Source organism: Triticum aestivum, chromosome 6D, assembly GCF_018294505.1.
Source record: "Triticum aestivum cultivar Chinese Spring chromosome 6D, IWGSC CS RefSeq v2.1, whole genome shotgun sequence".
NCBI lineage: Eukaryota > Viridiplantae > Streptophyta > Magnoliopsida > Poales > Poaceae > Triticum > Triticum aestivum.
Window position 1 is genome coordinate 292,628,060 of NC_057811.1, and position 14,497 is coordinate 292,642,556.

Here is a 14,497-nt window from a genome sequence, read left to right on the forward strand (position 1 = left end):
CTCGAAGACGCCCGCGTACGAGGAGCGGCGAGGAAATAGACGAGCTGTTGAAAAATTGGAAAGATTGCCCACTGCCGGGAAAGAAGCAAAAGGCGCCAGAGCCGGGAAAGAAGTGAAAGGCGCCAGAGCCGCTACTGAAGGTATGGAAAACGAGGTCTGTTTTCTGGGACTTGCCGTACTGGAAGATCCACTGTGTGCCTCACAGCCTTGATGTCATGCATATCACGAAGAACGTGTGCGAGAGTCTACTTGGTACCCTGCTCAACATGCCAGAGAGGACCAAAGATGGGCCGAAAGCAAGGGCAGACTTGAAATCAATGGGCATCAGGGAGGAGCTTCACGCTAATGATGATGACGATGAGGCGAAGCAGGACACGGAAAGTCGTCGCAAAGGCAAAAAGGCCAAGATGACCGGAAATGACTTCCCTCCCGCGTGCTTCACTCTAAGTCAGGAGGAGATCGATCAGTTTTACACCTGCCTCGTAGGAGTAAAACTTCCTTACGGTTACGCGGCGAAGATAAGCAGATACCTAGACTCAGCGAAGCAGAAGTTCAGCGGGATGAAGTCTCACGACTGTCATGTGCTGATGACGCAGATACTTCCAGTTGCAATCCGTGGGATCATGGACGCGCACGTCCGTGAAACGCTATTTGGCCTATGCAACTTTTTTGACGTCATCTCTCGGAAGTCGGTTGGCGTGAGGAAACTCGGAAGGCTACAGGAAGAGATCGTGGTGACACTATGCGAGCTTGAGATGTACTTCCCGCCCGCATTCTTTGACGTTATGGTGCATCTGCTGGTCCATATCATGGAGGATATCATCCAACTCGGGCCGACGTTCCTGCACAGCATGATGCCGTTCGAAAGGATGAATGGTGTCATCAAAGGATAAGTTCGCAACATGTCACGTCCAGAGGGAAGCATAGCCAGGGGCTTTCTGACCGAAGAGTGCATCTCCTACTGCACGAATTATCTAGGCATCGAGAACCCCATTGTTCTGCCCGTCAACAGGCACCTCGGCAGGCTCGCTGGATGGGGTCACCGTGAGGGTCGCCGCGAAATGCATGTCGACTTCGAGGGTCGACTCGCCGACTTTGAAAGAGCAAACCTAGTCGCGCTACAACACATAGACGTGGTCGATCCTTGGGTGGTAGAGCACAAAACCTTTATTGAGAAGACGTACAATGACCGAGGCCAACAGAGGACGGACGGAGATATAATCAAAGAGCACAACTCATGTTTCATGCGTTGGTTCAAGCAGAAGCTTCTGTCGTACCCTTTACATGAGGATTCTTCCGCGGAAGAACAACTCATATTCGCCTTGTCATAGGGCGCCGAGCACAACCTGATGACGTATGAGGCGTACGATATCAATGGCTACACATTCTACACCGAGGGAAAGGACATGAAGAGCGATGGTTATCAGAACTCCGGGGTAACGATGGAATCCTACACCGGTAACGACAAGGACAGATACTACGGAAGGATCGAGGAGATCTGGGAGCTGAGCTACGCTAGAGAGAAGGTCCCGATGTTCCGTGTCAGATGGGCCAAGAGCATCCTAAAAGAAGACCGGTATTTCACCACCATGGTTATACCCGAAGCCAAATCCAATACCGCGGGCGCAAACGTCACCGCGAAAAATGAGCCATCGGTACTGGCTTCCCAAGTGGACCAATGCTTCTTCATTACCGACCCGTCAAAGCCCAGTCGTGTTGTCATGAGGAGAGGCAAAAGGAAGATCATCGGAATGGATGGAGTCGCCAATGAGCAAGACTTCGGCAAGTACGGCGACCCGAAGATGGAACATGACGACGACGATGAAGTACCAGCATACACCACAAGAAGAAGCAGGACCACCCTACCTAAAGGACGTCCGTTCAAGAGAAGAACTCCATTTACGAAAAATAAGGGCAAGAAGATTGTGAACAGATAGCTAGCTAAGATCGATTGTATTTAAATTGTAGCCTTCATTTCTTGATTGTATTTCGACATATTGAAATGATATTTCTTCTGTTCTAGTGTCCTCATGAATATTTATTTATGTTTATTATGGTATTGAATTTCTAACTCACAAAAAGTATTGAATTTGTTAATATTGAATATTCATGAGGACACTCGATCTCGATCCCCCTCCATCTCGATCGCTATCCCCCCTCGCCAGATCCCCCTCGCCGCCTAGCACCCCCGCACCCTCCCCCGCTCCACCGCCGCCGACGACCCCCCGCACCCTCCCCCGCTCCACCGCCGCCGACGATCCCCCGCACCCTCCCCTGTCTCCTCGCTCGGTTCCCCCGAACGGAATCGGCCGAGCGCACCACCCACCGCCGAGGGGGTGAATTAGGCAACAAAAAATCCTAAAAAAATTACTAATGGCGCACCGCTAGGGGGTGCGCCATTGCTATCCAATAAAAAGATTACTAATGGCGCACCTCTATGGGATGCGCCATTGCTGTACAAAAAAATGATTACTAATGGCGCACCGCCAGGGGGTGCGCCATTGCTATCAAAAAAATTACTAATGGCGCACCGCTCGGGGGTGCGCCATTGCTAACCCTTCCCCCCACAAAAATCCCCAGTCCCCTTTTTATCTTCCCCATCTCTCACCCGCCCACTGCCCCGACCCACCCACTGCCCCGACCAGTACTGCGTCGCCGCCGCCCCCGCGCCCCTGCACCCCCGCCGCCTCCCCCGCTCTGACGACCGCCGCGCCCGCTCCGACGAGGTGCTCCGACGAGCAGGGCCAGCGCTAGGGTTCCAGCGCCGCCGCCGGATCAACGCCCTGCCTCCACAAGGAGAGGAGGAGCCCCGCCGCCGCCACCGAGGGGAAGAGGCCACCGCTGCCACCGAGGGGAGGAGCCCCGCCGCAACCGAGAGGAGGAACCTCGCCGCCAGGTCTTCAATGCCCCACCGCCATGAAAACGTCGGCGTCCTCCTCCGCCGGTTCGAGGTGATTCCTACTCTCTTCAATTTGATGGTTCAATTCCATTACTACTGGGTTCAAAGGCCTTTTTTGGGTTTGGGGACCGTGGTGACACTGCAGGTTTAGTAGATTCACGGGTCTCGGATCAATCTCCATGGAGCCGCTAGATTGATTTATTTGGAGGATTTGCTTTGTTTTCTGATTAATGTGCTTATGTACATTTTAATAAATTGTTTACTTAGGACAAACCTTTCTAAAAACTTCAGAGTTTAAGCTGCGAATTGTGACTTGTTTGTCGCTCTGAAACAACAAAAATACAAGGGAACAATTTTGCCATGGTACTCTGTTTTTTCTCTCTATAAACAAATACAGTAAATAAAATAAATCAGTTTTTACATTATGCTTATATTAATATTTTTTAAAGAAACTGGATGCTTATATTAGTTGTGAAAGACATTCAGATGAGTGGACTTGCTCGTGTGTGGCAGAAGTTCTATTTTTGGCACTTGTTTTGTTTCGACCTCTTAACTAGTGCTGAAATCAATAAAGATTCAGAAACAAAGGTAGGCCCTTGTTGGTTGGCCACTAGAAGGTGATTATCATCATACCGTAAACCTTGGTATTTTCATGATTTTGTGCAGTATGCTCATTAGCTTAAATCATAGTTCCACTCATGTTGCCTTGTATGTTGTCTCCTTGCTTAAGCACAATTATGGTTGCAGAACTTATTTTACAATCTGCTGCAAAAATATAATAAAATAAAACAGCCACGGAAGTAGGAATGTTTTTGTTAAACATAATGCTAATAGGCAAATATTTGATAGACAAATGGCATTATCATAGACTCATAATCCACCAGAGTGTCAAATGGAGCCCGATGTTTGAGATTCTAGATTTAATAAAGTCTTTTCCCCCAATACATGGAGTGCTTGTGTGGATTGTTTATGATATATTAATCTTTCTGGGTGCTAAGTGCTAACTAGAGAAGACATAGCAGGCATGCACATAGGCTGTACTTGTTGAACAGGGGAAGCTTACCTGGAAATATTGGTTTAGTCTAATCCACGCAAACTAAGTCTTCAATTTACTTAATTTAGATTAGCTGTTGCCTTCTTTCTACCTGGAGATGTTGGATGCAGACGCACACCACCTGAATGAGGCAGAGGATCGGCCTGGCCTCGCTTCAGGGCATACTGCAGTCAGATTCCACTGCTCAAAGTTTTCGATTGAAATTATGGTTTATCGCGCTACAGTGGTGCAGTGTTGTGATGCACTGAGCTTTTAGTGGTGCATACAAATGGGAATTGTGGCGGCGGCTTGTCATGATCTCCCGTGCTTTGCTTATATGCTTACTGCCATGGAATTATTTGTGGGAATCCATTGACATCATTCACTCACTTGACTCAAAAGACAGCAGCACTGCATTGCATCCTTTTTATTCTTTCTTTTGATTGTTGTGGTTGCTCTACAAGTTATCTCTCATTTAGAGTAGATGGAGCTTCTTTCTTTTTCATCTCGTTTAATAAGTGGCTAATCATTTGCTATCACTTGACAAAAAAATGAAAAGAAAGGAAAGAACCGTTGTTTGTAGGCAATGTGATGTGATTTCAATGTGATGTTGACAGTAGTTAATTAAACCTGCTGCTGCTGTTATGCCTGTATTCACTGCTGCTGCTGCTGTACTTGTGATGATGTTGTACTTGTGATGATGCTACTTGTGATCTTCTGAAATGACCCATTGGCGACTTCATTACGCGGGGATAATGATTTTGCAGGTACCCTGAGAGGCCCTTGAGTTTGCCGGAATGTCGATAAACTTCCGTTCTGGCAAATTCGGGTACTCCATATGTCCTATTTTCAGCAAAGGTCATGCTGAAATATTCCGTGAATTTTAGCATGACTTTGCTAAAAATAGGACATATGGGGTACTTGCGACTAATGCATGGGCCGGGGTATCTTAGTACTTAATTAAGTAGGATCAACAGCCCCTTTATTCTTGCTGCATTAAACCATAGGTGGCAATAGAGCCAAGTGATTAGGCCCAACTTAGAATTCTCCTTCCCTTTTCTTGATAGGGTATATTATTAGAAGATACCCATATATATCAGTCAACCTAGGGTGCCTCGGCATCGATAAACCCTAAATGATGAAAACTTAACTTAGCATTTAGGGTGCCTCAGCGTCGACAAACCCTAAATTATAAAACCTTGGCTTTTAGGGTGCCTCGGTGTCGATAAAAACCTAAATGATGAAAGCTTAGGCTTTTAGGGTGCCTCGGCGTCGACAAACCCTAAATGATAAAAGCTTAGCTTTTAGGATGCCTCGGTGTCGACAAACCCTAAATGATGAGACCATGATCTTGTTCCTTGACAATAACCAACTTTTTGACCAAACTTTTTTCCTATTTAGAGCGAAACATGGCCCACAACGATGAGGCCGGCGGTTCGGGCGGCAAGGCATTCTGGGAGCTGTCCCAGGAGATGGAGGAAGAACCTCACCGCTATGAGGACGCCGCGGAAGACACCGATCCTGACTACACAACCCCTAGTGGCGTCGGGGATGACACCACTGATGGTGCCGCCGAGGATGCCACCACTGATGATGGCAGCGCACGCACAGATGGCAGCCAACCGAAGAGGCAACGGAAGGACCGGCGCCCGAACGTGCTCGGCACCGTCAAGGAGGAATTTACTGAAGTGAACTCCGACGGGCATCCAACGGCGCCCAAAGAATTAGTCAAGGGGTACTCGGTTCAGCTCGGGTGCATTCTCCGGAGCACCGTCTCGATCAACACCGAGAACCTAAGGCATAAGGACCGAGGGAATTTGCGCAACCTCCTCTTCACGAAGCTGCACGAACGATACAAGTTCCCCGCTGACTTTGCAAACACACGCCTCTCAGGGAATAAAGTGAACAGTGCCGCCCTCACGAAGATGAGCACGGCCCTGTCTACTTGGAGAAGCGCGGTGAAGAGAATGATTGACAAAGGTGATAGTTATGAGAAGATCAAGGCGAAAAATCCTTCGATCAGCGAAGATGACTACAAGGAGTTCAAGATCAAGTGCGAGAGCAGCGCAACCGTGGAATCAAGTCAGTGGGGGAAAGAAATGCGGGACTTGAACTTAGGGGTCCACCAACTCGGTCCCGGCGGTTACAGAGTGGCGGAGCCTATATGGGACAAGGAGGACGCGGAGCGTGCCGAGCAAGGCCTACCGCCCCGCTTCGAGAAATACCGTGACAAGCAGACCAGGAACTATGTCAGGGCCCGGTACAAGGAGGACCCGGTAACAAAGGAGCTTACCACGGATCCGAAGACCAAGGCGCTTGAGCGTGTTCTGGTAAGGAATACACCCCGCGTAATTAGCTCCATATGGTTGCATTCTAATTAATGAAGCCAAATTTCTAAATGGTTCACATTCCTTCCGCAGGAGACTGAAAGCAGTAGCTCGGGGTCGTCTCAGAGCTCCCCTTGGGACAGCACTCTAAATAGGGTGTTGAACGTAATGAAATACAAGGATAAGCTCAGTAAGCCGTCGTCAGCTGGTCGTGTGGCCGGCAAAGGCTTGTCCACAAAATGGTCGTCATACTATAACGCTGGTGGGCGAAAGGAGAAAAAGACCAGCTCGGAAAGCCAGTCGCGCGAGGTTCAAGAACTCAAGGCATAAGTGGCGCGGATTCCAGAGATTGTCCAAGAGCAAGTGCAACAACAACTGGGAGCGACGCTCACCGCCATTGTGCCTACCTTGATTTAGGGGCTGCAGACGTGGATTGCGGGCGGCCAACAGGGGCTGCCCCCGGTTCCCAGCTTCACGGCCAGCAACTCGCACAACGCGCAGGCGGCGCCATTGGTGTCTCCGGCGGAGGCGGTATTGGTGTCTCCGGCGCCGGCACGGGCATTGGAGCTTAATGCACCCGGGTGTACGCCGGTCGGGCCTCGGCAGCAAGCGACCCCTCCGTCAGTTGCACGCCCGCCGTTGGCGGTGCCTCGACATTAGCTGAGCTCGATGCCATCACGGTAACTAAGCCTCTCGGCCGATGACTTCATCTCCTTGCCTTTGACTGGGCATCCCTGACACCCTACATGTTTTCGCAGGGCACCGCCGATGTTCCATGCACTCTCCTGCACTTCATGGGCGGCGAGTTGATCGATGTCGCCAAGGGCAGAATCGTTCAACCGGGCAACCCCGTGTTCCACGGTAATCCGATGCCACCCACCGTGTATAGGGTTGAACTGGTTCGGGTGCTGCCAGGCTGCGACGAGTTGTTACCTCCGATTCGACCCGCTGGGGCCGACGAAGATGATGTGATGACCCTCAGCGCCTGCGTAAGCTGGCCCCTGCTTTGGCCGAAGAGCCAGATTCGTTTGGGGGCAGGGGACACCACCCCACAGACAACACCGCCAGTCGTGCCGGCGCCAAGCCATGGCAAGACCGCCGCAACGCTACCGGACATGCCGGACATCCCTATGGCACAGGATCCGGACATGCATATGGCACAGGATCCGGACGACGACGACAACGACGATGGTACATTTACCAACGTCGATAAGTACTTTGCCGAACATGGGTACGGTGACGAATTCTTCGGGCCTCCTTCTCAAGAACCCAACCCTGAAAAAGACGACCGCGATCTAGCTGGTACCGCGGAGAAACCCAATTGCAATAGGCGTCGTCTGGCGTTCAGTCCTCAGGAGACGCCTCCAGCTGCCGCCTTCACCGAGCCTCAGATAGCCGAGGTGCGGAATATTATCAGCCCCAACACACTCAAGAAGGCGGTCTCTGAGCAGAACTCGATCCCATTACAGCAGATGAAGAAGAAGGGACGGAAACGAAAGAATAACAAGAGCGGTGCGAGCCAACCGGCACCGAGTACGATCCATGCTCAGGACGGGCCACCTTCACCTAAGGATATCTCGAGGAGGGTGCATGTGGCGGGTAGGGCGATGCTACCGACTAATCTGCTCAATGCTGCAACCGGTGCTATGCGGAGTCTGCATGACAGTGTTCTTTCTTTGGAGAAGCGGCGTCTCTCCCAGAATGATGTGGCATACCCGGTTTTCGTGGCCAAGGTGCCAGAGGGCAAGGGCTTTGTGGATAGCGCCATCGGGGGTACGATCGTCCTACGGTTTGATGACATCTTCGCTATGTTTAACCTTCATCCGCTGCACTACACCTTTGTTCGGCTATTTTTGCTGAGTATGGTGATGCGGATCATTAGAGACAAGACCCCGGACATCGTGATAGTCGACCCCTTCTACATGCGTGCCAAGATCTTGGGCAGCGCTGGGGACCGGCAAGTCGCGAGTTCATACCTCGAAGGCGTCATTCTGGCAAACCCAGATAAGGATAACTTCCTCATGCCTTACTTTCCCGAGTAAGTCATCCCCTCACCGCCCCGTAACCTACGATTTCTTAGATTTCGATCGTTCTTTTTTTTTCTAACATTCCGTGTTTGGTGCAGTGACACACATTGCACACTCATCCTCTTAAGCCCGAAATATTCCATGGCCACGTATTTCGACCCGGACCGTCAGTCGAAGAAAGACTACACAAATATCAAGAAAGTTCTTGATGAAGCTCTTCCCGGCTACGCCAGATCTGGAGGCACCTTTAGTAGGCCAATTCGTAGGTACGACAAGCACGTGTTCACCCACAATACGACGTTCCCCTGCGTCAAGCAGCCGCCTGGCGGTCCGAAGGATGCCTACTACGCCCTCCATCACATGCGAGCGATCGTACGGGACCATAATCACCTTCTGCTTCCAAATAATCTCAAAGATTGGGCCACACGCTTGTCGGCAATCCAGGACGCGGACATCAGACAAGAATTCTTTCGCATCCAGTCGGAGTTTGCGGAAATCATCCATCAAGATGTCCTTCGTACCTCGGGGCAGTTCTACCTCAGATCTCAACCGTCCAACAGTGAGATAGAAACAACGCTACAAATGCAGGCTGACAACGCCCGCGATTTCATGACCATCACGAAAGACGGCGGCTCCATCCACGCTCCGGTCCCTGAGTCGAGTCGAAAGTAGTGATGCTATGTAGTTCTGAAATGTCGATTGGCTCATGTTGTAATATTAAACTTTAATGAACTTGTATGTCTCTTTGGTTTGGACAGTCGTTCAACTTATATGTAATCGATGCTATTTATTAGTAGGACCATGAATCGTGCTATTAATGTGTTGCTTTTCTCTTCCGATCCTTTTGTTGCATACTTATATATTGCTTATGTATTGTCTGTGAATTGCTACTAACATTTTGTTTGGCTAGTGCATATATAGAGATGCCGTCTTATGTCGTGTACAAGGGTAAGGTTCCCGGAGTCTACGACGACTGGGAGGAGTGTCGGAGACAGGTTCACCGTTTCAGCTGTAACAGTTACAAAGGGTACACCACTAGGGCGGAGGCGGAAGTTAGATACGCGCACTATCTAGCGGGAGAGAGGAGGGAGCGTTGGAGGAACCGGATGAAGACCAGTTTCATCGCGATTATGCTCATCATGATGACCGCAGCTCTCTTCTATGTGATGGTAGTTTAGATGATCGATATCAACTTGTAATGTGAAGACAAAGTCGCTACTCGCGGTCTCGAGACTTGTAATGTTCTAACTTTGTTCGGTATTTTAAATTCGGAGACTAATATGATGAATTGTATTCGGAGACTAATCTTCTATTGTATTCGATAAATCTGCTGTTTATATGTTGTGTTGTCTATATTCTGTGCAGTAATATGTTTTGTAACCTGTGCAAATATCAGAAAAGAAAAAAACCCTAATATTCATACTAGTGGCGCACCACCCAGCACTTTAGTGGCGCACTTCAAAATGCACACTAGTGGTGCATCATCAACAAGTGCGCCATTAGTAAGCCAGAGCACATGGGTAAATATGGCCCCCTGGGAGGCATACTAATGGCGCACCGTATGATATACTAATGGCGCACTCCCTGGTGCGCCATTAGTATCTAGTATACTAATGGCACACCAGGGGTGCGCCATTAGTATTAATTACTAATGGCGTGATGCTAGTGGCGCACCTGTAGTGCACCATTAGTACCCAAAACAGGTGCGCCACTAGCAGGCCTTTTCCTAGTAGTGTACCTCCCTCACCACTCTATGCGTCCGTGGAGGTACATCGTACTGGTGCGCCCACTGTCCGAATGGGCCTCCCATGCTCTTATTGCTACTTTTTTGATGTTAGTATAACGCCAGCGGTCAAGTCAAGGAATGCTACTGCTAAAGTGATGCCACATTTAACTAATGCCGCACTTAGTCTAATGCCACCGATAAATTTAAGCAATGCCATTTAATGTCACTGGATTATTTCAGGGTTAGTTGTTGATTGTGGATGTATTAAAGGTTTTTCAGCTAAGGTATTCTAATGCTGTTGCACAGCAGTATACCAACGATGAAACTTGTTACTACCTTCAGATTTTTGCACTGTTAATGCTTATAGATTACATACCTCACTTTCATGAGATGAGTAAAAAAATTGTACAGTGTCACCAAAATGCCAAGGCACTGATGTCATTTTATTTTGGTTAAACTGCACAAAAAATTATGAAGAAAAGAGGAAAGGTCAAGAGTGGGCACCTCCTCCTCCGGCTGTTCTCTTGATTCGTTCGATCAAGTTTTTATGTTTGATCGATTATCAAGATTGGGATAGAAATTTTTAGGTCCCCTCGAGTTCGAAATGATATTTACCTTGAAGGTACATGGTTTGCAATTTTTTTATACTGTCATTAGTTCATAATGCTAGTTACCTTCAGACTTTTGTATTTGGTTTAGTGCTCTTGCACAGCTAGTATACCAATGCTGAAACTTGTTACCTTTACATTTTGTATTGTTAATTCTTATAGAAATCTTCCAGTGCTAGAGCTTATAGAAATCTGTTTAGTAAAACCATTGTACTGTACCCTGTAATAAAATAACTACTCTATTGTTGCACTAGCCACTGGATTAGTGTATATTTGTACTATTTGAATGGTGTTGCATTAGCGTATGGACATATATAAAGTGTGGCAAGCTTTCACAGATATGTGCTCAAGAAAACTACTACATGTTTTTTCTAAATACTAGACGTTTGGGTACTTTAAATTGAACTATGAAAACGTCTTATATTAAGGAATAGAGGGTATAGAGTTCACTCAAATTATCCTGGTAAATCTAGTCACACATTTGTTAAAATTAATGTTCATTATGTTATCGGAGGAGGTCTGTATGCTTGTCTCTAATGCCTGTCGACTACATACCTGACATCATGATGTAATGTTAAGTCATTTCCTTTTGTACAGTGTCACTGAATTGTCATGGCGGTGATGGCATTTTATTTTAGTTGAACTGCACAAAATATGCTTAAAAGAATAGGAAAGGTCAGGAATGGTTCAATTTTTCATAAAATACTATGTATGCCTTCCTGACATCAGCCGATGTTGCCTTATTTATTCCTTTAAACAGGTGGTTAGAAACAGTCTTGCTACCTTTCCCCATTAAGAAATTGGAATGCTTATATTTGTGAGTCTATGCTTCAACTAGTGCCACTTTTATAGTAATCACACTTTCAATATATATGCAAATAGGGATGCTCGATTTTAGTGGAACTGCACAAAAAGTCCAAATGGTTCAACATTAGGAGCATGTTTTCTTCCAAACCTTTATATCCAATTGGTGGCACTATGAGCTGTTCATTACGAAGGTACATGGTTTGCTACTATCTTGCTACTCTTTTCGTACTGTCATTAGATAGTACTATTAGTGGTTTGCATGTGAATTTATTGGCAGGGTGGACCTACATTGGAGGTGCAGGACAGGATTCAATGACTGGATGCTCAATTTCGGTTGTATCGATTTCACCTCTTCCATCACTGCGAACATGGATATCCTTGGTCTGATGAAGAATAGGTGCTATATTTCAGCTCTGAACCAGCAAATCAATTCAGTATGAAATTGTCCAGGGCAAAACATGACAGTATCAAATTGTCCAGTGCAAAACATGACAGATGCTAAGCGGAAGAGACGTGTTTAAACCGAAAATACAAGGTGGGGTATATGTTTACTAGCAGCTTGATATTTGTGCAGACAGAGATGTCTGCCCGTTGCTATTTGGCAAACAAACAAAGTGGCCGCAATTTTGGTTATACTGCACAAGAGAATAGTATAGTCACTGCATGCAGTGCCATTTGAAAATAGACACAGAAAGATTGGATAGTCACTTCATGGACTGCAGAAAAGTAGTATTGTACTATTTATCGGCCAACACTAGGTGCTTCATTGCTTTGGTCTGATTATACAATGGGCATCATTTTGCCTAAGTTAAAGTTTGTATTCCAGAAATAGTCTCGCCGTGTGATCGAGAGAAGACCGAATCATATTGCAGTGGATGTTCCTCCATCATGTGTGGTTCATTCCCATGGTTCCAGCTGTTGGTGAAACCACTTACGTTTGCAAGAGGAATTGTAGACTTCACAAACAAATTTGTCTTTCACTCTGTACTGAATGTTGGCCAAGAGAAGCATCCATGTTAGTAGGAAAAACAGATGTTTTTTCTAGATATTTGCTTTTGGAGCTACATATTTGTATATGATCTGTGAATCATTGAGATGCATTAACATGTTGATCTTATGTATGGGAATCGTACTAGTTGGTTTTGAATTTGGGCTACTAATGTGAACATATTACAATGCTAGGCCTGTGAGTATCGTGTGAACATTTCGAACGGATCGGCTCTTACTGATGTGCACAGCATGATCCTTATTTCTGTGTTCTCAGTGTTTACAAGTTACTAACAGTTCCTTAGTTCTGTTCACTCAGTGTTTACAAGTTACTAATCGATCACTAGCTAGCCTACTAATGCGCTTCAGGCAGTTTTAGTTGCGATGCAAGATCCGAAGTGGCAGTTTTTTGAATAAAAATGCCTACCTCTAAAGAAACTGACAAGCTGCTCTGAAGAAAATGCCATGCGAATCTGAAGAAACTGCCAGCAAAAACGTTCGCAAATGCCTTATCTCCCAGCGAACGTTCATCAGCTAATGCGATCCTACACGTACACCATCCGACCTACTCGATCCTACACATACACTATCTGACCTACTCGATCCTACACGAATAAATAGCGGATCACACACATACTACCTCCTTTCCGGTTTGTAGGGCTCAATTCAAAAAACGACCTACTCGATCCTACACGAATAAATAGCAGATCACGCATGTACTACCTCCTTTCCAGTTTGCAGGGCTTAATTAAAAAATCTCACCAACCAAGGTATATGATGAGTGGTGGAATCATTTTTGACAAGGAGGGAGTACCTCATCAGGATGATTCGAGTGCACTCATTTGACCATCATGCCGACGTGCGACCCAGCACGGACGGGACGCACCACTGACGGGACGGGACGACACAGTCATAATTTCAGTTTTTCTAGTTTTCCACGGCAAGCTGGAGCGCTAAGCCATGCCTGCTTATGCATTGAATTCCAATGACCGCGATGACCGTCGTGTTTCTCGCGACACGCTAGTTCGCCTACCTTCCGCCTATAATTATTGTTTCCCGGCCTTCTCTGGTGACACCATCACCCAACTCGCCCTATCCTCATAAGCCCCCGCCGGCCCGACGTCATTCGCCACTTATCCTCGCTCTCGCCACATCCGCCATGCCCCCGTCCGTCCGCGATAGGCGATGTTGGAGGCGGTCACCGCCGGAACTAGTGTTCGGTTTTTCACTGGAAGGCAGACGGAGGGAGGAGGCATTCTATCGGTCTTTAGATGGCAATGCGGAGTATGAGGAGTTGTTGGAGCGCGACCGCCTGGCGGAGGAGCAGCGTATCGCCAATTTGCACCGCCAGCAGGACATGGAGCAGCAGCGCACCGACGCTCTGAGTCGCGAGCAGAGCGCCCGCAACTGGGCCGACTACGTGGAGGCCGGCGCCCGGCAAATAGCCCTGGAGGCTGTCGGGCACGCACGCGTTCGCGACGCTGAATTTTACTACCAGCTCGTCAAGTGGGTTTCCCGCTTAGAAGCCGAAGCTTCGGCGGACCACGCCGGCATGGAAAGGGCCAACGCACGCGAGCAACGCTCCCTATCGCACCTCTGGCAAGTCTGAGGCGAGGCGGAGGACGCTAGTGCCGGCGTTTAGCATGTACCACAGATGGCGGTCGGCATCGTCTAGTTAGCTAAGAGTAAGTTAGTACTTGTACACTACTAGAGTATTAGTGGGAGTAGATAGTTAACTTGGCTATGATGGTTGTCAACGTGGAAGTTCAGTACTCTATATCTGGATCAGAGCTGTTACTTTGCTCTGAATGTTGAACTTTCCGTTTGAACGTATGGAATGGGTTGTTAGTTTTTAAAATGGGTTGTATTTGTCCGCCACGGGTTTAGAGGCTGACTTGTGGGCCTACCAGGTTGACACGTACACAATTAGGAGATGACTGTACGTGGAGAGGATGACTGCAGGGACCCACCAAGGTCATGGCAATATGCAAGCAAGTGCCTCCTTATTTCAAGCCAATAAAAAAGGCTCCTCCTAATGGATTTTTGACATCTGGGTCCCATGCCATTGTCAACGTAGTCAATA